The 23,438-nt window shown below is 43.5% G+C and overlaps 1 long non-coding RNA gene across 1 annotated transcript in view; it reads right to left on the reverse strand.

The window, feature by feature from the left end:
- Positions 1-23,438, reverse strand: part of LOC107533015 (uncharacterized) — a 137,886-nt gene that overhangs the window by 58,377 nt on the left and 56,071 nt on the right. Inside the window, exon 3 of the long non-coding RNA XR_015714413.1 lies at positions 1,004-1,054. This is a non-coding gene — a long non-coding RNA (uncharacterized LOC107533015). The remainder of the gene's footprint in view (positions 1-1,003; positions 1,055-23,438) is intronic.

Below are 23,438 nucleotides of genomic sequence, written 5' to 3' on the forward strand. Positions count from 1 at the left end.
TTATATAAATTGTTGGGAATGTTAGCACGAACCAAGCTTAGAAAACTCCCATGAAGCCAGGCCATTAAGTAAAGCTGCTAGGACTGGCAGTCATGACTGTGGTTCTCACGCTAGAAAGGACGGTGAGTACTGCTTAGGCCACAAGCCTTCCGGCATCTACCTAACCTTCACCAGAGAACCTCTTGGCATCTCTCTTCCCTAGCCACTTCCTGCCTAGATTGTAGGGCCAGACAATTAGTTTATTAGTCCTTAAACAGTGTTAACTGGGGACTAGCCGTAGACAATATGTTTTATACATTTATCTTATTTAGTCTTAACTATCACTCTGGAATATCATTCCCATAAAACAGATGATGAAACTGAGGCTCAGGAAGGTAATATAGGAAACTCCAGATCTTATGGCTAGGAAGGAAGTGTTGGAGCCAGGAGGAAATCCAAGTCTCCAGGATCCAAAGCCCACACTCTTTCTACCACACTGATGCCTTAGTTCAGGAATCGACTCTGAGCTGGAGATATGTGTCCAGAAGATTTTTGGAGAGTACCCTCACCTCAACACCTGTAGGGGAGAAGGAATTTATGATTGGGAAATGGATCCCAAAATTTCATGTAAGGTTCTAGAGCTGGTCTGGCCTTGTGGAAGTGTCTCATCCTAAGGCAAGGCGGCTAGGCCTCCATATCCCATTCTCCCCATAGACATGTCTTCAGATTCTGGCTGCCCCAGGGAGAGGGTGTGAGCTTAGGTAAAGTGGTCTCTTCTGCTGAGGGCAATGGCAGAGAAGGACTTAAGTAAGAATCATCAGGTGTCCACACTCCCAGGAGCTGGAGAATGAATGCCTTGGTCCCACAAGGAGATCTGGGCAGGGTCCTACAGCATCTGCCATATTAGAGAACACAAGCCCCCCCTTCATAAATTCACTCCATATTTTCTATTCTCAGCTCTATGACAAAGATGAATCCTCTGCACTTAGAAGATACTGTTATGTATTTCAGCTCCACCACTTACCATGTGATCTTGATTCAGTAACTTAATCTCTCAGTGCTTCAGTTTTCTCATCTGAAAAGTGAAAATAATAATCACAAATGGGATTTTTTAGAATTAATACAGTTCTAGCACCTAAGCTGCTGGCAGATGTTTCTTGTTGCTAAAGCTATTGCTGTTATACTTTCGTTTTCCTCCCTCATTGACCAGCCCTTTCTCTGCATAAAAAGTGCTTTGAACTTAAACACCAACAGACATAAGTTAGAGAAATTTGCCCAAATCTCAGTTCAGTACTTTGGCCCAATATATATTTCAGTCCTACATCTGCTACAGCCACTTTGCTTCACTCACTACCACTGAGAGTGTGATTCCTTAAGGGAAGATTCAAAAGTCTTCTTTATGAAGCACCACTGGGCTCACTCCAGGACAGTAAGAGTCTAAATAATTCATGAGAGTTGTGCCTGCAGCTGACAAGGACAAGGCAAGTTGCACAAGAGCAGCTTATTCCTTGTACACCTTTGCGTGGTCTTTAATAACACAGGCAGCTGGCATGGAATTCAGTCATGCTAAAAAAAAAATTTTCAAGTACTCCAAAGAAGGCCAGACAAATATTTAAAGGATAGTTAAGGCCAAAGTGATGTGAAGGTGCTATCCACCCGGTGATAAAAATAAAAGAAGCACTACATTTTTTTAGCCAGGTTTGGAAATGGTCCTTTGAGAACCAGACCATTTTCGTGTTCAAGAGAATACAATAAACAGAAAGTAGTTTCCTCCAAACAGAAGCTTTGAAGAGTTTTTTCAATGCTCCTGACAGAATGAGTGTTGGCTGGGACTTGATGTTGCTGAATAATGACGCTGTTAGCTATTTCTCTGATGCTGCTAGAAAGCTTTGCATTACACAGATAAAAGTTCTGTAACTACACTGGGTCACTGCAAAAGGCAAGATATTGTTGGAATGACAGTTATATCCTTAAAATGCATTCTTCTGACATGAAGATGAAAATGAGTTTGTCTCAGAAGATGAGCACGCTACATAAGCCAGGCTGTCCAATCGGGTAACCTATTTGGGCTTTCATAATTTTGTGGTTGATAAAGTCATAAGCCCATTGCCTACTCTTTCAACACAATTGCTCACTGTCCAACCAAAGGGAACTATTCAATTTGATCCCTAAAGTCCATGTTTTCCCATCTCTAAGCCATAGCTTATGCATCTCCCTCTACCCAGAGCTCCCTTCCCTCCATTTTCTCCTGGCAAACTCCTCTCCATCCTTTAGGGTCCATTCCAAATGTCCTCTCTCAATGAAAGCTTTTCTGGGTCCACCCTCTTCAAACTAGATATGATCATTCCATGTAAACCTTAATAATACCTGGTCTGAATTTTTCTTGTAACAGTAATTGCACCCTGCCTTGCCTTAGCTTATTTTATCAACTTTCATTTTTCCTCTGTCTTTTCAGCGTTTTTAAGGCAGTGACTATATCTTAAACCTCTGCACCTTCTGCAATAGCTGGCACTGTGCTCTGCACTTAAATGTGGCTGAATTTGTCAGTGACACTTTCCCTTTGGCAGTCTGGATCTAGCTATTCATCCTTTAGCATCCCTGTACTTCATCCCTCACCTTGCTCATAGGCGTCAGCGCAAAGTGACCTCAGCTATGCCTTGAAAATACCAGAAGATCAGAGGTTAGAAACTCGACGCTTCATTTGTAAAAGGCTGCTACCCCTCTGTCTCCCCAGGAGTTATGGGATTCTAGATCTCAAATGCTCTTCATATAATACCCAAGTCTAGGGTTACGCGAACTGCCCAACGTCGCACACAGGGCAGACCTCGGACTAAAATATAACGTGAGGATGAGATCTTTTGTTGTCGTAGATTGGGTTAGAGTTTTTCACTTTTGGGGTCTTGAGCTGATTCATACCAGGAATGTAATTTTTTAAATATAAGCCTAATATTAATTTGCCAATGCCATAATATTTGTAAGAAACCTTGGATTTACTTATAAATTTACTTATACAGCCAGCATGCTCTATGCTGACCCAAAGTTTCAACGATGAGTGTATCAGAATTGAATAGATGAAAGCATATACTTGCTTGTGTCAGAAATGCTCCAGGTTCTGTTGGTACAACTGAGACTATCCAAAGAAAAATGAAGTTCAAGTAGAAACGTTTTGCTGATTTTATTCTCAGACCTCAGCCACAGAGCAAAGTCATAGATGAATAATGCTTTAAATGAAGTGAAAACAATGAATCAATAACATGACTGGCAAATTCTGAAGCATGGACCAGAGTTTTGAAAAATCTTCACAGAAGATTTTCTTCAAGGGAGCAATTGCAGCATCCAAATGCATTTATTATTGGCTGTGGTTTCTATGGAGCAGAAACTAAGCAAGACCCTTCCAGCTTACTTCCATTTTTCATATGGTTGCCTGTAATCTCATACTCCATTGTTCAAACACATCCTAAAACCTGTCTTCATCAGGCTAAATTAACAAATTTTTTATACCCTATGATTTGTTGATTTTATAGCTTCTTTATACCCCAAAGTGAAGATGGCCTTATGCCCCAAGATTGGTTTTGAAAAGGTATTTATCAGGTTTCTGTCTCTACGATGCCTGTGTGCGTCATTCGCCTTAAGATGATTGTCACGTAGGTGAGCATGACCAAGTTCTGTGCAACACTTCTCCCAAGTCACGAGATTCAATACCAAACTCCTGGTGATTGTATCTAATCACAGTAAAGGCCATTGGCGCGATTGAACACAAACTCCCACAGGCCTATACAGCCAAAGGGAAGTAAATACTTGTGCTATTATGTGGTAAATTCAGAGTCCTGAACAGATAAAATCAAGGAAATTTCAATAAAGGAAAATTTATCTTTTCAGATCTCTATAGGTAGTGAGAGGTCATAGCTAAGATTTGCTGCATAATAAAAGCACCTTCGGTCGACCTGTGAGCCTGGACAGGCATTCAGGAGAAAGTCTATGCAAGACAGAACATCAACGGGTTATATAAAGTATATGAACGAATGTGGATTACAAGGAAAATCCTTGTAGTTTTGAAATTGACAAAATTTGACCATGAAATAATATGACTGGCTTCAAACAGCTTGATAAGATGTAAATTCTGGTTGAAAATATGTATTGCCCTTTCAAAACAATCACTTTGGGAGACTAAACATCTTCCAAACATACTGCCTTGGTTCCAAAAATGTCATCTTTTAAATTTGGTTTCAGGGACACATTCTGTCAAAATCTTCATTCTTTTTAAGTTGGGCTTGGTTTTTGGAAACAACCTGCAGTCGACAGATTCTTGGGTGCCTCTGCCTCCTAGGGCTCATGCCCTTGTGTGACCCCCTCCCCTCAAGTGTGGGTGGAGTCTGTGACTTGCTCCTGGCCAACAGAAGTTGGCAACGGTGAAGTGATACACAATATTACCTGAACATGATTACATTACCTAAGATTGTGACCCATCTCGCTAGTAGACTCTCCCTTGCTGACTTTGAGGAAGCAGAGTCATGCTGGGAAAGTCCACATAGCGAGGGGCTGAGGGTGGCCTAGAGCTGACAGACAGCAAGAAACTAGAGCCCCGAGTCAGTGGCCTGGAAGGAACTGAATGCTGCCAGCAACCACGAGAGCTTGGAAGTAAACTTGGCCCAGCCAAACATTCGGATTCGGCGCCAGCCCTGGCTAATACTTTGCAACATTACACAGGACTCAGCTAAGCCATGCACAGAACTCCTGATCCACAGAAACTGTGAGATAATAAGTGTTGTTGTTTTATGTTACTCAGCTTGTGGTAATATTATTTCACAGCGGTAGATAACTAATACATAAACTTTAGTCATTCTGAGCCAGAAATAGTCAATAAATAACTTTTTCACCCAAGATATCATACTTCAATCGTTTCCTCTTAACTATGTTTTCCTTATCCTGCTTTCCCACCTATTCACTCCTAACAAAATCAAGAATTCCCTTGAAAGGGAATCGCTTTTGAATCTACCTGATGCTTTACAGGCTAATTAATAGCATCTAGCATTTATAGGATATTTATATGTGTCAGGCACTGTGCTAAACACCATACATGTATTAATTTTTTAATCCACACAGCCCTACAGGTAGAAATTCTTATATTCTCATTGTAAAAGTGAGGAAATGCTAAGGTCAAAAAGCTAGTATACAGCAGAGCTGAAAATCTAACTCAAGCAGTCAACTTCCAGAGCCAACATAATTAATATCTCTCCTATAAAGGATGTCCACATGCATTATCTCGTTTAATCCAAACAAGGTCCCCCTGAGGTAGCTATTCTAATGACCAAATTTACAGATGAAGGAACTGGGGCTCTGGGAGTTTAAGAGATAAAGTCATTTAACTTGTTAATGGTCAAGTGGGGACTAAAAGAACTAAAGTGTCTTTGATGCCCTAATCCAGTGCTCTTTCCACCACAAGTACACCAGTCAGCAGTGGCTCTGCAGTCCTGAGGCTGACCATCTTGTGGGCAGTTCTGGTAACCTTAGTGCAGCAATAGCCAAAAGAAAAAATCTGAAACCATTTTGAATGAAAACACCATCATCAAAACACTGAATGTAAACACACACAAGAGTTCCATTTTGAAAGATAACACTCATCTCCAAGCAATATTTCTATGGTTATTAAACTATAATCATAATACTTTACAGTTCACACCTCATAAGGAGGCACAAAAACAAGATATTTAATATAAGGTATATAACTCTGTGAAACACAATTTCCTAAGCTATAAAGTGTGAAGGGTCAGAGACTATCAATATTTCTCAAAGTATGTTCCAGAGGACACCAGCTCCACAAGATGTTAAAAAAATGTTCAGGGGAAAAACACAGTGCAGCTTGCGCAATCAAATAAATTCATGCTATTTGCATCCTTCTAGGAGTTTCATAATCCACATTAGCACTTAGAGGCTCTGAGAAGTCCTGCACTAAAGAAATCTATAAAATTCTGCTGAACCAGTGGCTTCGAAACTTTTTAACTACATAACCTTTTCTCTGGGAGCACTTATTAATGTGGGCTGGGACTCTAATTACTGCTTGGGAAATTCTATGAATTTGGGCCAAGGTTAACTTTCATTTCACAAGAGGTTAAAAATTAAGTTTGACCTATAAAGTGAGTTAGAGGTAGTTTGTTTAAATTATACAGAATTTGGGAGGCTCTTGCAAATGTCCCCAAGAGCAAACATGTTCCCCAGGTTTCCAATCCATCAATTTTAGTTGCACATTATGTATTGGTTCTTCTCAAGGCACCTTGAGTTAATGATGTTGATGAATCTGATAATGTAAAATAACATTTACAGATAATCAACCCATTTCCAGAACGCAGCTTCTTGGTGCAGCCATTTATCCTACCAGCTTGTTTCATGTAATACACACTCTCCTGAAGCAAAGGGCAAGCGCAGGACATGGCTATTACACAGCAGGCTGTGAAGCTCCCCCATGCCGCTTGCTCCTTTCAGCTACAACAACCATGTGCAAAGGGGATATTAATCCTATCGACCTTTGCAAAGCTATTCAGAGGGATCTTGACTTTTTTATTTTTTGCCATATTAAAGTTTTGGGTAGAATTTCCTCACCCAAGTATTTTCACACTCTGTAAAGTAGAGACATAAAGCAGAGGCTCAATGATTCAGTTCATGTTCCTTCATCAAGTCACTGCCCACACAGCCAAGTCATTAGCACCAAACATACCAAAGATGCCTTCAGGAAAACCATGGCTGCTGCTTTAGAGCAGCTCTTTTCCTCTATGAGTCATCTTGGCTCCAGTTCCAACTTCAGACAAATCGTTTAGCTTTCTTACAGTTTGTGTTCAAGCCTCTGTTTCCTCAGCTACAAAAGGAGCTTCTAAGAGCTTCTACCTCACCAAGTTGTGAAAGAAGTAAATGAGATCGTGCATGAAATTCTCTCACTCAATCCATTCATTCAAAAAAGCATCTGTGCGCCTGGAAACTCTGCTTTTAGAGATATTACTACACTTGATCTTTATAATAAAAGGTACAAAGGGGCTTGTGTCATTCCAGTTCTTACACATGAGAAAACAGGAAAGTTACGAAATTTTCCCAAGGTCACCTAGCTAGTAAGTGAAGGACCACGAATGTGAACTCTTTTCTCTCTGTGTCCTTGTACTTTCTACTGCACCATGCTGATGCTCAATGAAATGTGTTGAGTGTCTCCTGTAGCTCAAGACATTTTGCCAAAATGTTGAAGGAAAAAAACCACAAAACTAATTCATGTCATGTTTAATCCTTATGCAAAGCTGGGAATGCTCACATTCTAGTGAGAGGGACATTAACTAGAGGAGGGGAGGAAGGAAGGAGGAGCCTTTAAGAAGTTTGAGTTGGCGGCAAAAGGAAAGAACAAAGCAGATTAAATATGTGTAGACCACCCTGTGTTCTTTCTCTTGACCGCATCTAGATGTTATGGAACCCTGACAGCTCTATGGCAGGCCTGGGTTTGCGTATTTAAATGGCTCCAAGAGGCAGTTGGACTGTGTTGAAAGAAAAACTTTCTTACTGGGATAGATCACCACGAAAAGGTACAAATTCCATTCTGAGTTTTTAAAACAAAATAAATAGTCCCAAAGTGATCCAACCCTTACTAGAAAACCATGAGTAGAAGGAAGAACATGGGACAGGAATTGTGAACCCGTTGTGCCATTTATAACATGAGCAACCTTGGCCAAGCCACCCCACCTCTATAAGCCTCGGTGTCTTCAACTGTAGAAAGATAAGGAAGTGCTTGATGATTTCTGGGCTGCCTTCCAATCCAGTAATTTCAGTGACAATAAACTCTTCTAGTGTCATCCAGGCCTCTTTATCTATAATTTCATTATTATATTTTTCAACAACAAAAAAGGGTACATTACTTCTAAAAGTTTAGTGTTATCCCCAAGATTTTTTTAAAACATAAGCCACTGCTGGAACTACAATCATACAGATTCTGAGTGTGATTGGAGAGAGAAAGAGAGAGAAAGAGAGGAGGAGAGAGGGGGAGAGAGGAGGAGAGAGGGGGAGAGAGGAGGAGAGAGGAGGAGAGAGGGGGAGAGAGGAGGAGAGAGGGGGAGAGAGGAGGAGAGAGGGGAAGAGAGGGGGAGAGAGGGGGAGAGAGGAGGAGAGAGGAGGAGAGAGGGGGAGAGAGGGGGAGAGAGGAGGAGAGAGGGGAAGAGAGGGGGAGAGAGGGGGAGAGAGGAGGAGAGAGGGGGAGAGAGGAGGAGAGAGGGGGAGAGAGGAGGAGAGAGGGGAAGAGAGGGGGAGAGAGGGGGAGAGAGGAGGAGAGAGGGGGAGAGAGGAGGAGAGAGGGGGAGAGAGGAGGAGAGAGGGGAAGAGAGGGGGAGAGAGGGGGAGAGAGGAGGAGAGAGGGGGAGAGAGGAGGAGAGAAGTAGGGGGGATTGGAGGGAGGAAGGAGGGATTAATGAGAGAAAACCCACAATGGCACCAGCATGTCTGCATGTAGGCAGGACAATTTCAACATGGTTCCTGCTATGCTGTGGTGCACCTCCCTCACTGTCATCACACAGGGAAATCCACCTTTATCCGTCTACTGCTGAAAAGCAGTATGTGAACCCAATTTTGCTCGCTTTATGCATATCATCAGTGTACTGGAGAAATTGCTATTAAAGAGGATCCTTTAATATCTTTTGTGATGCAAATAAACACCCCACATTTAATTTTTTGTGATAATCTGGGTTTATATGAATATTTTAAAATGACAGCCAATATTTACCAAGGACAACTAGAAGGCACACCTACGTGTATCTGATCCAAGAGCTCAGGTTCTTAACCACTGTTCCACAGTGTCCATGAAAACTGAGGCACAGGTCTACCCTGGGCACATTTAGAATCTGGGACTCACTTTGTCCTGTGACTTCTATTTTCATAGCCCCCAAGTCCCTACACCTATTTCTCAGCTACTAAACCTTGTTTCCAGGTCTGACAAATGTCAAGGAAAGTTCCCAGGCACAGAAGCTGCTCTCAGAAGCCCAGGTTTGTGAGCAGAGAGAGATCCTGGGAAGCTCCGGGAGAGTGGCCAGGCCTAGAGAAGGCTCAAAGCCATGTTATCTGGGGACAGCTGGAAGGAGTGGGCAGGTTTGGAGTGGAGAGGAGAAAACTCAGGGGAAACATGCTAACATAGTCTTTTCACAGTTCAATGTTCTCATTTGAAGAAGCTGCTTCAGCCAGAAACAGCAAACTTCTAGTACATTCAGCAGCACAGATAAGTCTTTAAAATCTAGGAAGAAACAAAATATGATCTGTAGCACAAAGCCATCTGTTTATGTGAAAAATCTTTGACAAGACAGCAGTGCCTATTTTACAAGCACTCATACAAACAGAAGGATACACATCCCACATAGTAGGGTGGTTGCCTATAAGGAGTGAAGAAGGGGTGGCAAAGGGAAGATTTATCCTGTTTTTATTTCAGTCCGGATATATGAAGGAGGACTACCTGTGTTAAATATGCCCCGGGGGATAATGCTAGGATCAGCAGATGAAACTTGAAGAGCACCATTCAAAATACATTCAGAACTGAACCACTTTTCACACCTCCCCTCATCCCAGACACCATCCTCTCTGGTCTGAACTGTGCCAACAGCCTCATAACTGCTCTCCCAAAGCCCACTCTTATCTCTGTACAGTCTATTTACAAAGCAAATCTTTTAAAACTAAGTCAGATCATATTAGTCTCTAGCTCAACACCCTCCAATGATTCCCCATCATATTTAGAATTAAACCCAATATCCTTACAATGGTCTACAAAGCCCCACATGACCTGGTTCCCATTTCCTTTCAATCTTACATCCCACCACTCTCCCCTTTGCATTCCCTACTCCAACCACACAAGCCTCCTTACTTCTCCATGAACACACTAAGCACACTCCTGCCTCAGGGCCTTTGCACTTACTATTCCCACTGCCTGGAATACTTTTCCCCCAAATATTTATACAGTTCATTCAGACTCCACTTGAAAGTCACTTGTCAGTAAGGCCTTTCCTGACCACCTTCATTAAAATTGCAAGTGCCCGCTCCTGGCACTATCTGTCTCCCTTTCTTATTTATCTCCTGTCACGCTCTTCATTTTACCTTCCTTATTCACAGTCTCTCTCCCGTAGAAAGCAAGCTTTAAGAGCAAAGGGATTTCTGTCTACTTTGTTTACTGCTGTATCCTCAGAACTTAAATAGTATCTGAAACACGGTATGCACTCAATAAATATATTTCAATCGATTTTTGTTCAACATAAAAAGACTTCTTAAAAAACTATCCAATGATAAAATGAGATACCTAAGCAGATAATGAGTTCCCCATGCCTTGAGGTATTCAAGCAGAGGCTAAGTGACCTTTCGGTAGAGATACTGAAGAAAGAACTCAAGCACCGTGTATTTGATTAGACTACATATTAAACCAAGCTCCTGCCAACCCTGAAATATCATAGTTCTATGAACCACCACACAGATGCTAAGATAAGATACTCAGACTCCTAAAATGGGTTCTAAGGAGGTCAGCAGATGCTTAAGAAACCAGGGTGATATTTCCAGTCTCCTATGTCTAGAAAATTAAGCACCAATAGTATAGGTTTTCTGTTTTGTTTTGTTTCATTTTTAATGTAAATCTTTTAAACCCCGTGAGTCTATTTGGTAACATTTTCTCCTGAATACAAAAAAAGAAGCATACATCTAATTGCAAATGAGAAATTTCAGGAATAGCTAGTGTTATCAAATAACTGTATCATCTGAAAAAAATTCATCATCTCACATAATTTAAATTCTAGCCCTTTGCTCCCTTGTGTATATTTTTGCATTATGAAGTCTGCTAAAAATTAGTTTGGCTCTTCCCTTTGGGGTAGATTTCACAACAAAAACATGAGAGGATTAAAAAGAGGAAGAGAATAGCTGATAGTTGAAATTTCTTCTATAGAGCTCTTGATTTGCTAATGGTAAGAGGGTTGAAAGCATATATGGAAAGACCAAAAATGAGAAAATGCATGTTCTAGAGCCCCCACGAATTAGTGATGTCGCTGCCCTCCAAGGAAGAAAATACTTTAAATATATTTTTTTACAGTGATGAGAATATTGCAGGACCCAAGAAATAGAGACCCATACTTTAGACTCTATTAAATGTGGGCTAAGGTAAGATCCAGGCATTTCCTTCACTCCTGTTGCTCAAAGACGAAAACTCTTCAGTCGTGTGCACAGTCCAGGAGCCCAGGAGGTCGGTGGATGACAGCAACCAGAGTAGTTCTGCTCCTTGAAGTGAAATTCTGAAGCCAGCCTGGAAACTTCAGAGCAGAGTTCCATCCCTGTTTACGACTTTCCTCAGCACAGAGATTGGGGACCCATGGGGCGTATCCAGTTACAACACCGTATTTCATCAAGACAAGCAGGGGTGGCTCACCCAACTACTTTTACAGAAATCCATCCTTCTACACAAAGGAGTTTTGAGTTTGAGGTTTTTCAGGTAATACATGTTCCCCTCCCAGTTGCCAATAAGTAGTCAATTTCTGGAAAGGAGCCCAGGAAGAGCAGATGCCATTAGGATGCCCTGTTCCCTGCTGGTGCAGAGGTACTCGGGGCCCTTTAACGGGAGCTCCCCAGCAACGGGCTTAGCAGTGGTGTGTAAGGTCCCTGTTCCTCTTTCTGACATTTCTCTTTCATGCTCCCCACACCCACCCCATCCCTGATAACGAAGCATTTCTTCATTCTACAGAACATGTGCTTTATTACAGAAATTGACACTCTAAAAGCAAAAAGTTTAATAGTCATTCAATAGCAGACTCTGAGCACCATCGACTGCGTTACTAGCAGAGGCAGACTACGGGTGGGGGCAACGAGGGAAGGCAGGCCCAGTAAAGGGAGACCTTTTCATGCCCACATGGAGCTCATAATCCATTATGCAGAAAAGACTATTACTATAAAATAAAAGAATTAAAGAGCAACATAACAGGGTGCTTCAAGCACATTTGGCACTAGAGGAGACAAGATTCTGTGTGGTTTAACCTGGCCTGGGCTTAAATGGTAGAAGAAAAGAAGAGAGAAGCTAGTGGGGTCAGTCATCCTGCCCGTCCTGCTGGCTTCCCTTCCACGAGGCAGCCATAGCGTGCAGTGGAGGCCGCAAGGAACCTCAGGGGAAATCAAACAAGCCACAGGTTTTGCTCCCCCTTTGATGTTCTCCCTTTGGGTTGTTCAACACGTAGACCCCAATCCTCAGAAAACACAAAATGAAAATGCTTCCACTAAACAAATTCTTCCTTTTCTACAGAGAACCAGATGATTCTCGGCATAGATTTGTAATCAGCTTTTTTCCAAAGGGAGAATTTTAAACAGAAAACAATTAGCAAGAAATTCTGAAAGCAGTTATAAGATCAGGGCAAAAAGACTGGGTCCCAGGAAAGCCGGGAAGGATTTAGGGCTTAAATTCCAGGCAGAAGAAACCAATTCTCCAAGAGTGGTTCAGCCCCACCCCAGGAGCGTCTTCTGATGTTAAGGCCTTTACACCCACCCTAAGTACAACCTTCAGGCCCCAGGGGACAGGCCCTGGCTATGTGACTACAGGCACAGTACTTACACTCAGTACAGAGAATGGGGCAGTCCCACAAACCTCCAAGCTGTAGGGGTCAGTGATAATATAGGCAAGGGTTTAGCACAGGGTCTGGGACAGAAATTACTCGAGGCATTTATCATTAGCATTGTTACTAATAATTTTAATGTCACCCTTCCTCTCTATCAAAACTTATTTCTTTCTTTCTGCCTTTTTTTTTTTTTTGCTATACTCAAATAACTATAAAGTTACATGCTCAGATCCCCATAGGGTTTTCATCTCCTGTTAGTGCTGTGGGTCAGTCCTTCTAAAGAATCACCAGCCATTCTTCTGGCTGACATTTTAATCAGGTTTTCCCAAGAATCCCAAAGGAGGGGGAGAATGGAGTTGCAATGAAAAAAATCCACTTTTCTCTACATGCCACTAAATTATAACTTCGCAGCTGCCTTGGAAAAGAACAAAAGATACATGGCAGAACATTTTTCTGGCTGAAAAAAAGACTGACAAAGCAGTAGAACCAAATTCCTCGCAGCACTGGCGACGGGTGGGGAGCCAGGCAGGGGTGGCGGACGAGTGCAGTTCTGCAGAATCGTGTCCTCAGTTACTCTAGCCCCACACTGAAAGCATTGGCAGGACACCTTTGGGATAGGAGCAAAATATCTCCTCTCCACTTATCCTCACAAAGATAGAAAAGGAGACTACATTTAAGTACCCAAAACAGAAGGTAATAGTCCAGTAATCCATTCAGGGCTTTGTGTTCTGCTGATGCTTATTATTCTGTTCTCAGTGTTTCTCCTTAAAAAGCCCTTTCTGTCCCCGAGTGTCAGCTCTCCCCTGCAGCACCTTCAACTGGTCCTTTGGATGGTTCTAAAATAGATGTTTGTTTTATGGACATGAGTCAGTCCGGCTGCTGCAATGGAAGAGGTGAGGCAGCCCGAGTCTGACGCCTGAGCCTGCATCCTAGCTCGCCACTACCCACTCTGCGCCCTTGGGCAAGTAACTTAACCTCTCTGAGTCCACAGCTGCCTCAGCTGTGAAACCCAGGTAGTAAGATTACCTTCTAGTTCAGGCTGCATGGAGTGACTCATGTAAAGAGTCCAGCACACTTAATGAATGTCGGACGGCGAGGAGGAGGGGGCGTGGAAAAAGACAAGCGGAAAGGAAGCAAGAAGGGCCGCGGCCATCCGACAGGTCCAGCTAGCTCCTGCCCTCCTCCTGCCTCTCTCTACACCTCAGCCATCGCATCCACAGATTGGAGCCGGAAATCGTAACCGACAAGTGACAACTGCCACATGTGTTAGTTTGTGAGGGCTACCTTACCCTTACCCAAGAACCACTAGCTGGATGGCTTAAACAACAGAAATGTCTTGTCTCAAAGCTCTGGAAGCTGCAGACCTAGAGCAAGGTGTTGGCTCCTTCTGAGGGCTGTGAGGGAGAATCTGCTACACACACACACACACACACACACCCCCCCCCGCTGGCCGCTGGCCTCTGCGGGTGCTGTCAATCTCTGGTGTTCCTTGGCTTATGGAAGCATTATCCTGCTCTCTGCCTTCCTCTTCACTTGGCATTCTCCCCGGGTGTATGTGTCCAACTTCCCCTTTTCTTAAGAACAACAGTCAGATTGGATCGGGGCCCACCTCTAATGACCTCATCTTGACTAATTACATCTGTAACAACCCCATTTTCAAATCTGGTCACATTCTGATGCACTGGGGGTTAGTTCTTCAGTATATGAATGGGGTGGGCACACAGTTCAATCCATAATACCATTAAGTAGCCATGTGACCCTGGGCAAGTCACTTAACCTCTGTGCCTGGTACAAGGGCTATAGCAGAGCTGCTGGTGCCCACTCCTCACATGCCCTTGGGCCTTGCCATTGTGGGGCTGGTAGCCCAACCTTCAAGCAACCACCTGAGGGCTCTCTCTATCAGCTGGTTCTTCTGGCTCTGCCACACCTGGCCGGGAGTTCCAGAGAACTAACACTCCCCTGAGAGGCCCTCAACCAGTCCCCTACAGGAGTTGCCCCCTCGACCTCCTTCCTAGGCACACCTTCCCCGCCAGTGCCCAGAGCCCCCAGCTGCACTAATTCCAGCTGCCCACCCTTTACTGGCTGTCTGCTCCTTCTAGTCTCACTCCCCCATTTCTCTACAGGGGTTTTCTCACCTCCCAAATAAACCCCTTATACTAAAATCCTAGTCTCCGTTGTAGGCTCCTGAGGACCCCAAACTAAGACTGGCATTTGTTGCTGTGATGATTAAATAAATTAATATTTAGAATAGAACCTAGTGAGTGCTGCATAATTATAGGCTGTTATTATTCTTATCAACATTATATTTTGAATCGTGTCGTTGGGCCACAAAGCATCAGTCCGGAGCTGCAAAGGCATCATAGGCCGCTGTTTTACTCACAAGCCTCAGTAGGCAAGCAGGTGAAGGAAAAGACGACGGGAGCTTGTTTTCCCATCTGATGGAGCTGTCCTCTCACCCGGGGACATAGGGACCAGCATGACCTCCCAGCATCTGGTCTTCCCTTAGGGTAGAGAACAGCCATCACTGACTGAGAGGCCTCGGCGCCATGGCTGAGAGGCAGCAAAGAATAGTGTCAGGGTTGCGGGCTCTGAACTAAACAAGCCCAGGTTCTGATCATGGTTTCTGACTCTTTCTAGCAGCATGATCTTGGGCAAGTTGTTCGATCTCCCTAAGCCTCAGCTTCTACCTCTGGAAAATGGGTACAATGCTAGTCATTCTCAATGATTAAATATGGCAAAGCATGAATAACTAATACTGAGAGCTCAGTAAAGGTTAATTATTATTCTTACTCATATATTCATTCTTTTTACACTGTAGAGATGAGTCTGGGCACTCCTATGACATCTTTCTCTTCCCCTCAGCCTTCTCATTGTCACCTCTACTTCCTTCCTATTGCCTGGCATGTAGGAGGCACTCAATAAATGTTTCAAATAGTGAATGAATTAATTAATATTGCAGGGAAGATTTAAACTAGTATTATTAGCTTTTTATATCCTGCTGCTTTCAGGAAGGATTGAGATTGTGGAATTAATTATATGAGTCAGAGTTTATATGTTCTGACAATCACCATGGAAGGTAAAACATACCAAGATTCCAAATACCCAAGATTGGGAGCATTAATTAATTAATGCTAACTCTTCTTGCCTGAGCAAAAGCCTCTGGCTAATAACATTCTGAAATTGCTTAAAAGCAGTTACAGTCACAAATTCAAGATACACCAGCAGTCCACTGGGAGCTTTAATAACATTATACCTGAGCTCTTTATGTCAGGCGGCAGCTCAAGAGACCACTCACAGACTGAAGCAAGATGGGAAAAAGCCTCACTCAGCAAATAGCATGCTGTTAACTCAGGGTGTGTGGATGGTGCTCAGGGAAGCAGTAATTCAGTCAATAAAAAATCAGAGTGGATAAACAGGCCAAAATTGGGTGGGGGGCAGGGGAGATTCAAAATTGCCTGTTCCTGAGAAAACATAGAGTATGACAAGCTGGAATATGTAGGTCACTATATCATAATCTTAAATACAATGCACATTAAATGGTAGTAGTAATGTTATAATAGGCGTGGTACTCATTTAATAAAATATTGGCTCAAATGTGTGGTGTTCTCACTGTGTTCGCTGCACTACACTTACCCTGTCTAATGCTCACTTAATCCTCACAAAATCCCCACACGGTAAGGTCCATGATTATCACCGTTTTGCACTTGAGGGAGCTGGGGCACAGGGAGGTTAACTGACTTATTTCATGTGCTGTCTCATTTAATCCTCACTACAGTGCTTTGAGGGAGTTATTATTCTGTCCCCATTTTATAGATAAGAAAACTGAAGCACAGAGAGGTTAATAATGTGGCCAAGGAAGTACTACCCAGGGTTCAGAGTCACCCAGCTGATCCCAGAGCCAGTCCTAACACGCTGGTCGCTACATGAAGTACATTTAAATCCACCACAAAGAGTCTCTAACATGTAAAGTTTGGTTGTGTATCCATAGCAATAATAACAGCAACCCTTATACGAACTCACTGTGAGCCAGTAACCATTTTCAATAATTAACTTATCCTTACACAGCCCTCTGGGGCAGGGAGTATATGATGCCCATTTTACAGATGCAGAAACTGAAGCAGAGAGGCAAAGGGCCTGGCCCAGAGTCAGTCATCCGTGGAGCCGGAGCACTGGGAATCTTTAACCCATCTGCTCTTCTGCTCAAAAACGATGTTTTGAATCCATGTTGGAAAACGTGATGACCAATGATGGGATATATGTGCGTGTGTATATGCTTGTATATATGTGTGTGTGTGTGTAAATGTGTGTGTGTGTGCATATATGTATATATATCAGCAACAACAATGAATTTCCTTCCAAAGCCTCATCTTCTCACAGAGGGGTATTCACATCATCATTATGTTCCAGTGCCAAGAATTGTTTTTAAAACTGTGGTCTAACCTGGGAGAAAATGTTCTTGTTTTCAAGAAAGAAAAAGCATGAATGGAAGCACAGTGCTGCGCTGCAGACCGTGATGAGGCCAGAGATGAGGGCACGCTGCACCCCAAACGCCTGCAGCCTGCCCGGCGGGTAGCAGGCGCCGCGCCTGTCGCTGCTGCCCGTGAAGAGCTGGAACGGAGGCTCCGCTCCGGCGTCCTCCCCGGGCCTCCCGCGCTGGAGCACAGGCCAGGGCTTGGTTTTATTTCTCTCCACCCTGCAGTTTCTTTACTGTAAACGCTATTGTAAGAAGAGATGGCTCGGGAGATAAAGCGGGGAGAGCTGGCCCGCTGGAATGACTCCTCCAGCGCTCCACAGAACACGGTAGGCCCGCCACTGCTCACTGCGTGCCGCTGGGAGGCCCGTCCAAGCAGCAAGCGCTGCTCGCTCTCCCGCGGCTACATCTCCATCTGCAGAGTGTTTCAGAGAGGCAGTCACAAAAGATCAAACAAAATGGCTGGAAAGGATGAGTCTCCGTTTTTATTTATGTTCTAAACTCCAAGGCCTGTGGGGTCTGGTGGTAGCGTCTGTCCCACAAGGCAAGGCCTCTGACCCGCGGCATGACCCGCACTATTGAAACCATCCAGTTGTCAGCTCCTACCTGCTGAACCTGGTGAGATGAGGTCTTGTGCAGAGTGAGCCTGGGGTCTGCAAGTCAAAGGAGTAGCACTGGGGTCCACATTTGGGTTGTGTTGATTGGATAACTCATTCTAGATCTCCATGCCACCCCGAGTTTACCTCATCTCAACACACATCAATCACGCCGAAATGAAACTGCCCAGGAACATGATGCATGTCTCACCCAACAGGCAGTAATATCTCTGCGATCAGAAAAGAGGTTTAGTTTACTTCTGTTTCTGCAGAACTTGGCACTGAGCCTAGGTGATACAAGGACTTAATAAATACAGTGACTCGGGAGGCAGGGGGTAGGGGGAGAGCCAGTCCCAGCTAATGTTAAAAACAAAACAGAACCAAATTCCCGGGGCTTGGTTTCATCCTTGAGTGCTTCGCTGTACTAGTAGACATTTTCATGTGCGTTGGCTCATTCTATGCTCACGAGCAACCCTGTTATGTAAGTAATACAATTATCCTTATTTTACAGATGCGGAGAGGCTCAGAAGGGTTAAGCAGCTTGCCTAAGATCACACAGTTACTGGTCTGAGCTGGTATCTGGAACCAGGAAATTTGATTGCAGTTTGCATGAAATTAAACACACCCTCCCACACATCCCCTGGGGGTGCAAGTTCCATTTGATGATTTCTTTCTCTTCGCCCCACCCGAGCCCTCTTTTCCCCGTGGCATTCTTTCCTATTAACTTTACCTGGATAAAAACGGCTGGAAGGTAGAGTACACAGCACCCTTAGGACTGACCCTAAACCTGGACCCAGGTCTCATATTTTAGATCAGACCAGATGGGCCTGGGGTGGAACACCTTGGCCCTGATCAGACCATCTCCATGGTAGGTGAAGGGGCCCCCCAGTGGAAACATATGCTCCAGCCTCAGCTCTGCCACCAGCCCACTGCCCGCCTGACCTTGGGCGAGTTTCCAACCCCCCTGGGACTGACCTACTTAACACATAAGATGATCCCTGCCTTGTGTTTTTCCAGGTTAGTGTCCATGAAGACGGCTCAAGGCCATCAAAGATGAGAGCGCTCTCTCTGCCAGTGTGGGGGCTTATCAGGATCCAACGTCTCTTATTTAGGCGATGGAGGGGATTGCTTTTTTCCACTTTTTTTTTTTGTATCTAATAAAAAGGAGTGAGAAAGAAAACCTCCTTCCTCTGTGAAAGAGAGGGACACGGAGACAGGGAAAGAAAGACAAAGAGAGGCTGAGAGAAGAAAGAGAAATGCAGCAGAGATGCCACGTAGGCAGAGAGAGGGAAAGGGAAACTGGCTGAGAGAGAAGCGGGGACAGAGACAGAGGGCTAAAGACAGACACAAAGTCAGGGAGAGGGCCCAACACTAAGGAAACTTTCAAGTCTGTTCCGTAGATACAAGTACCTTGCCTCCAACTTGGGGAAATTTTAATAACTTAACCCGATTTAATAACTTGAATAACCTCATTTTAATTTAATAACTTTAATGACCTAATTTTAATAACTTAAATCCTTTCTTCCAGCAACTGGTTGACCTGTAACTTCCACCTTAGCTGTCCCTCTCCTGCACCACAGCACTCTGCCCACGTCAACTAATCGCTTACGTGTGTGTTGGGTGCGAGGAGGTTCTGTTCTGAAAAACCATATTCCAAGGGCAGAAGCTGTTTTGGCTGCACACAGCACCTGCCCTCGCGCCCGCTTCGTGACACAGCATTTTCCCGAGTGAGTCTCCAGAAGTGTTCAGGGCTGAGCACCGCACCCTCACCGCTGCCACCAGCCCCTGGGCAGAGATGTGTTGGCCATCTTAGGGCTCAATGACTTGGGTGATGCTGGACAACTCCAGGTAAATCAGGATGAGAGCCCAAACGCTCCAGCCAGTGTTCAGGTGAGGTGAGGACTACCCACCTGTCACAGGCCCAAGAATGATATACCTTCTTCTAGAAACAACAGTAATGTTCCCTTCTGCTTAAAGTATAAAGGGAAGGGCTCACATCTGGAATAGGAACATCAGTCCTTAAGCCCAGGTCCTAATAGCCCAGTGACTGATTCTCGTGGCCACCAGGCTCCTGGCTGTTACACAGGGTGCCTCATTCAGCGCAGGGCACCCTTTTCGTGTCTTTTACTGGTACCCTTCTTACTCCCTACATGGAAGTGAACAGCCACATGCCTTCTACTTGTCTCTTGCATCACAGTTTCCCTGTCACACACATCTGATCTTCACAGCCTCCTGATGTGATGATAAAGATAAGAAAGGTAAGGCTGAGAGGAGTATGTAGGTTGCTAATTAACACTCACAGAGCATCTACTCTATGCTAGGTAGCGTCTAAGGCTACAACACAGGCCATCTCATGCAGGCCTCTGATCATAGCTACAAGGAAGCTATTACCCCCAATTTAGAGATGTGGAAACTGAGACTCAACAGGTCTCAGTGACACATTGTGTAGCACTCAGAGAGCCATGGCTGGGACTGAAAACTGGCTCCACATCCAGGCACATCAGCAGCTCTCCCCACATTTACCACTACAAGATTTCAGAGGCAGGTTTATTTTTGAAGGGGAAAAAAAATCTCATAGTGGGTAGGTAAATCAGGTTTGTGTTGAGCAATAACAAGATCTTGCAAAGTTCCGGAGTCCTCCATTTGCCTACCATGAACAATCCCTTCGACTTGCAACTCCCCCTCTCCAGGCACTCAATCAAATGGAAGTGCTGGCTGCTTAGAGAGGTCTAAGAAATCCAAAACCTTACTTGTAGTAGTATCCTTACTACAAGTGCCTCAAACAATGAAAATTGCTTTCCTAAGTGAAACCAGACTCAAGTGGTTTGTTCGGCACTGTTACAGTCATCCAGTCAGTAGAAGTACTTATGTGATTTTTTTCAAAGTTACGAAAACAACCTGAGGAAATAATAAAATACCATCCTCTTTATTGAAGTCTGAGATTCCCTAAAGCTGAAGACTGCACATTGTGGTGTTGATTGTCCTAAATGAAAATGTTGGAAGATAAAGAATCCCCTTGGCTCTAACCTTCAAGGAACAAACCATGCCTGGAGGCAAGGAAACACAGCCAGTCTAATATATTCTCCCTCTGCTCAGTGCCACATTCTGCAAAAATGCTCCTCTTCCTAACTACATTAGTGTAGAAGGCGATCGATACAAAAAACACCAGGCTCATCCTAAAGGGTCCTGACTGCAAAGCAAAAGCTCTAAGCACCTCAGTTCTGAAACTTAACCGGCTGACCCCTTACTCTTCGCATGGCACCCTCTCCAAGGCACTCCTGCATCTTGGCTTCCAAAGTGAAAGCCTGTGCTAATGAACCGCAGGTCGTGTTGTTATGGGCTGATGTAAGGCAAAGCCTTTTTAACCAGCTGGAGGGCCTTTGTTTCAGGAACCTTCAGGAAGAACTGGTTAGGTGTACAGTATCCTCTGGTAAGACCATTGCCTCTCTGCAACACCTAAATACAACGATGGCTCTGCTCCCACTTAACTCATTCGCTGTTTATGCTTTGGGTTGATTACAAGAAGGCGGGCCATACTTTCTCTGGAGCTCCCCAGAGGAAAGCCACTGTATAACAACCACAATAAACTGAGCTACTCAGCAGTCCCCCTTCCTTTCCTGTCACTGCTACAAGGTGACCAGAGAAAACTCGTGAGAAAGGCTGCTGAAAGTAAGTCCACTTAAAACGGGGAACAAATTCTAGGAGTAAATCATGGTGAGCAGAAAGGATTGAATTAGGACTTTATCTAGAAATGTGAAAGTATGTATTAAGAGAGCATGTGTATTATATTTAACAGAATGTAAGTTCTAAACATCTTTAACTTAATGTGGTTTTTTCATTTGTTTTTCCTCACAAAGAACTGAATGACAACACAATTTAATCCCCATCACTTCCTGTTTAACTTTCACAGAATGATCATAAGGAGGATTGTTTTTGCAAAAGTATTCAAAGGTTTCTTCCGTTTTCTCATGGGTCTCTATTTTCCTTTGATATTCACATCATTCTCTTTTGAGGCATTGTTGTAGTTCCTACAGCTGCGCAACAGATTCCACTGGAAACAGTGGCTTAAAGTAGCAACACCTATCTTGCTCCCCAGTGGGCAATTTGAGCAGGGAACAGTGGGGACAGCTCATCACTGTTCCACTTGTCATCAGCTGGAGCAGTCCAAGCCTGAGCTGGGATCCTCTGCCAGGCTGCTCGGTCATGTGTCTGGCCCCTGGGGGGTGGGGGGGCGCTCAGCTGGATGCCACCAGCAAGGCCTCCTTAGGCTCCCCCCTCCGCCCAACGCCCGGTCTGTCCAGCATACTGGCTTCATGCGGCTGGATATATCTCCATGTCACCTCAGGGCGCCTGAGAGAGAGGATGGAATCTTTATCACTTTTTATGACCTGACTAGCCTGGGAAGTCACACAAGCATCACTTCTGCCCCATTCTGTTCCTTAGTTGCAAATTTTTAAAGCCAACCCATTTCAAGGGGAGAAGAACTGGGCTCTACCTTTCGTAGGTAACGAACATGTGGACATGTTTTAAAATTACCAAAAACATCTTTTATGGCCTCATCCTTGTTGATGTTTCTCTTCTAGTTATTGACTGATTTAACTCTGCCAGATCCATTAGTCACTGGCTCTGTGTATATATGGCATGTCAGGTCCTTGAGGGCTGGAATTTTTATCTGTCTTATCCAGGACTAGTTTCCAATACCTGGTACCTATTACATAGAAGGTGCCCAATAAATACTTGTTGAATTCATGATAATTCAACAGCTCTCCAATACCACTTTAGTCACCTGAATGAAATCCCACATCCTTTATAAGATTTGTAATTTTACTTTGTACCCAGTTTTCCTTTTCTTTTTATTGTATTGCCTAAAATTAACAACTTAAGGCAATCAACAAGAGACTAGTTTTAAAAGATGTTGATAAGATAAGCAGAATTAGAAGCAGAAGTATTACCCAAGTATACTGAAATGAAGATTAATACTGTGAGTGATCATTTCAGGGGAAGCATAAGAAGCTCTGTTCCCAGATAATTAAGACTAAAATAACAAGGACTCCCAGGACACCTCTGACCAAATTAAAACCTATTCTAGCTTCAGGTTTTTCAACTGTGGAAGGCCATTACCTCTCAAGTTCTAACTTCTTGGCAATTTTAAAACTTAGAACTTTAGGTCAGGGTCATAGATATAGGTGGGCAGATATTTAGCATCCATGATAATAAATGTATAATTAATAATAATAGGTTTCGCATCTCCTGATTTCAAACTATATTACAAAGCTATAGTAATCAAAACAGTATGGTATTGACATAAAAGCAGACACATAGATCAGTGGAACAGAATATAACCTGACATATACATGGTCAATTAATTTATGACAAAGGAGTCAAGAATATGCAATAGGAAAAAAATTGTCCTCTTTTAATAAATGATGTTAGGAAAACTGAATAGCAGCATGCAAAAGAATGAAACTGGACCATTATCTTATACCATACACAAAATATAGCATACACAAAAATTAACACAAAATGGAGTAAAGACTTAAGTATAAGAGCTGAATTCTTAAAACTAAAAGAAACATAGGCAGTAAGCATCTTGACATGGGTCTTGGAGATGATTTTTTTGGAACTGACACCATAAGCAAAGGAAACAAAAGTGGGGCTAAATCAAACTAAAATGCTTCTGCACAACAGAAGAAATCATCAACAAAATGAAAAGATGGAAGAAAATATTTGCAAATCACATGTCTGAAAAGAGATTAGTATCCAAAATAATATAAAGAACTCATATAATTCAATAGCAAAAAACAATCTAAT

The sequence above is a fragment of the Miniopterus natalensis genome, chromosome 1 (assembly GCF_054644295.1).
Source record: "Miniopterus natalensis isolate mMinNat1 chromosome 1, mMinNat1.hap1, whole genome shotgun sequence".
Taxonomy (NCBI): Eukaryota; Metazoa; Chordata; class Mammalia; order Chiroptera; family Miniopteridae; genus Miniopterus; species Miniopterus natalensis.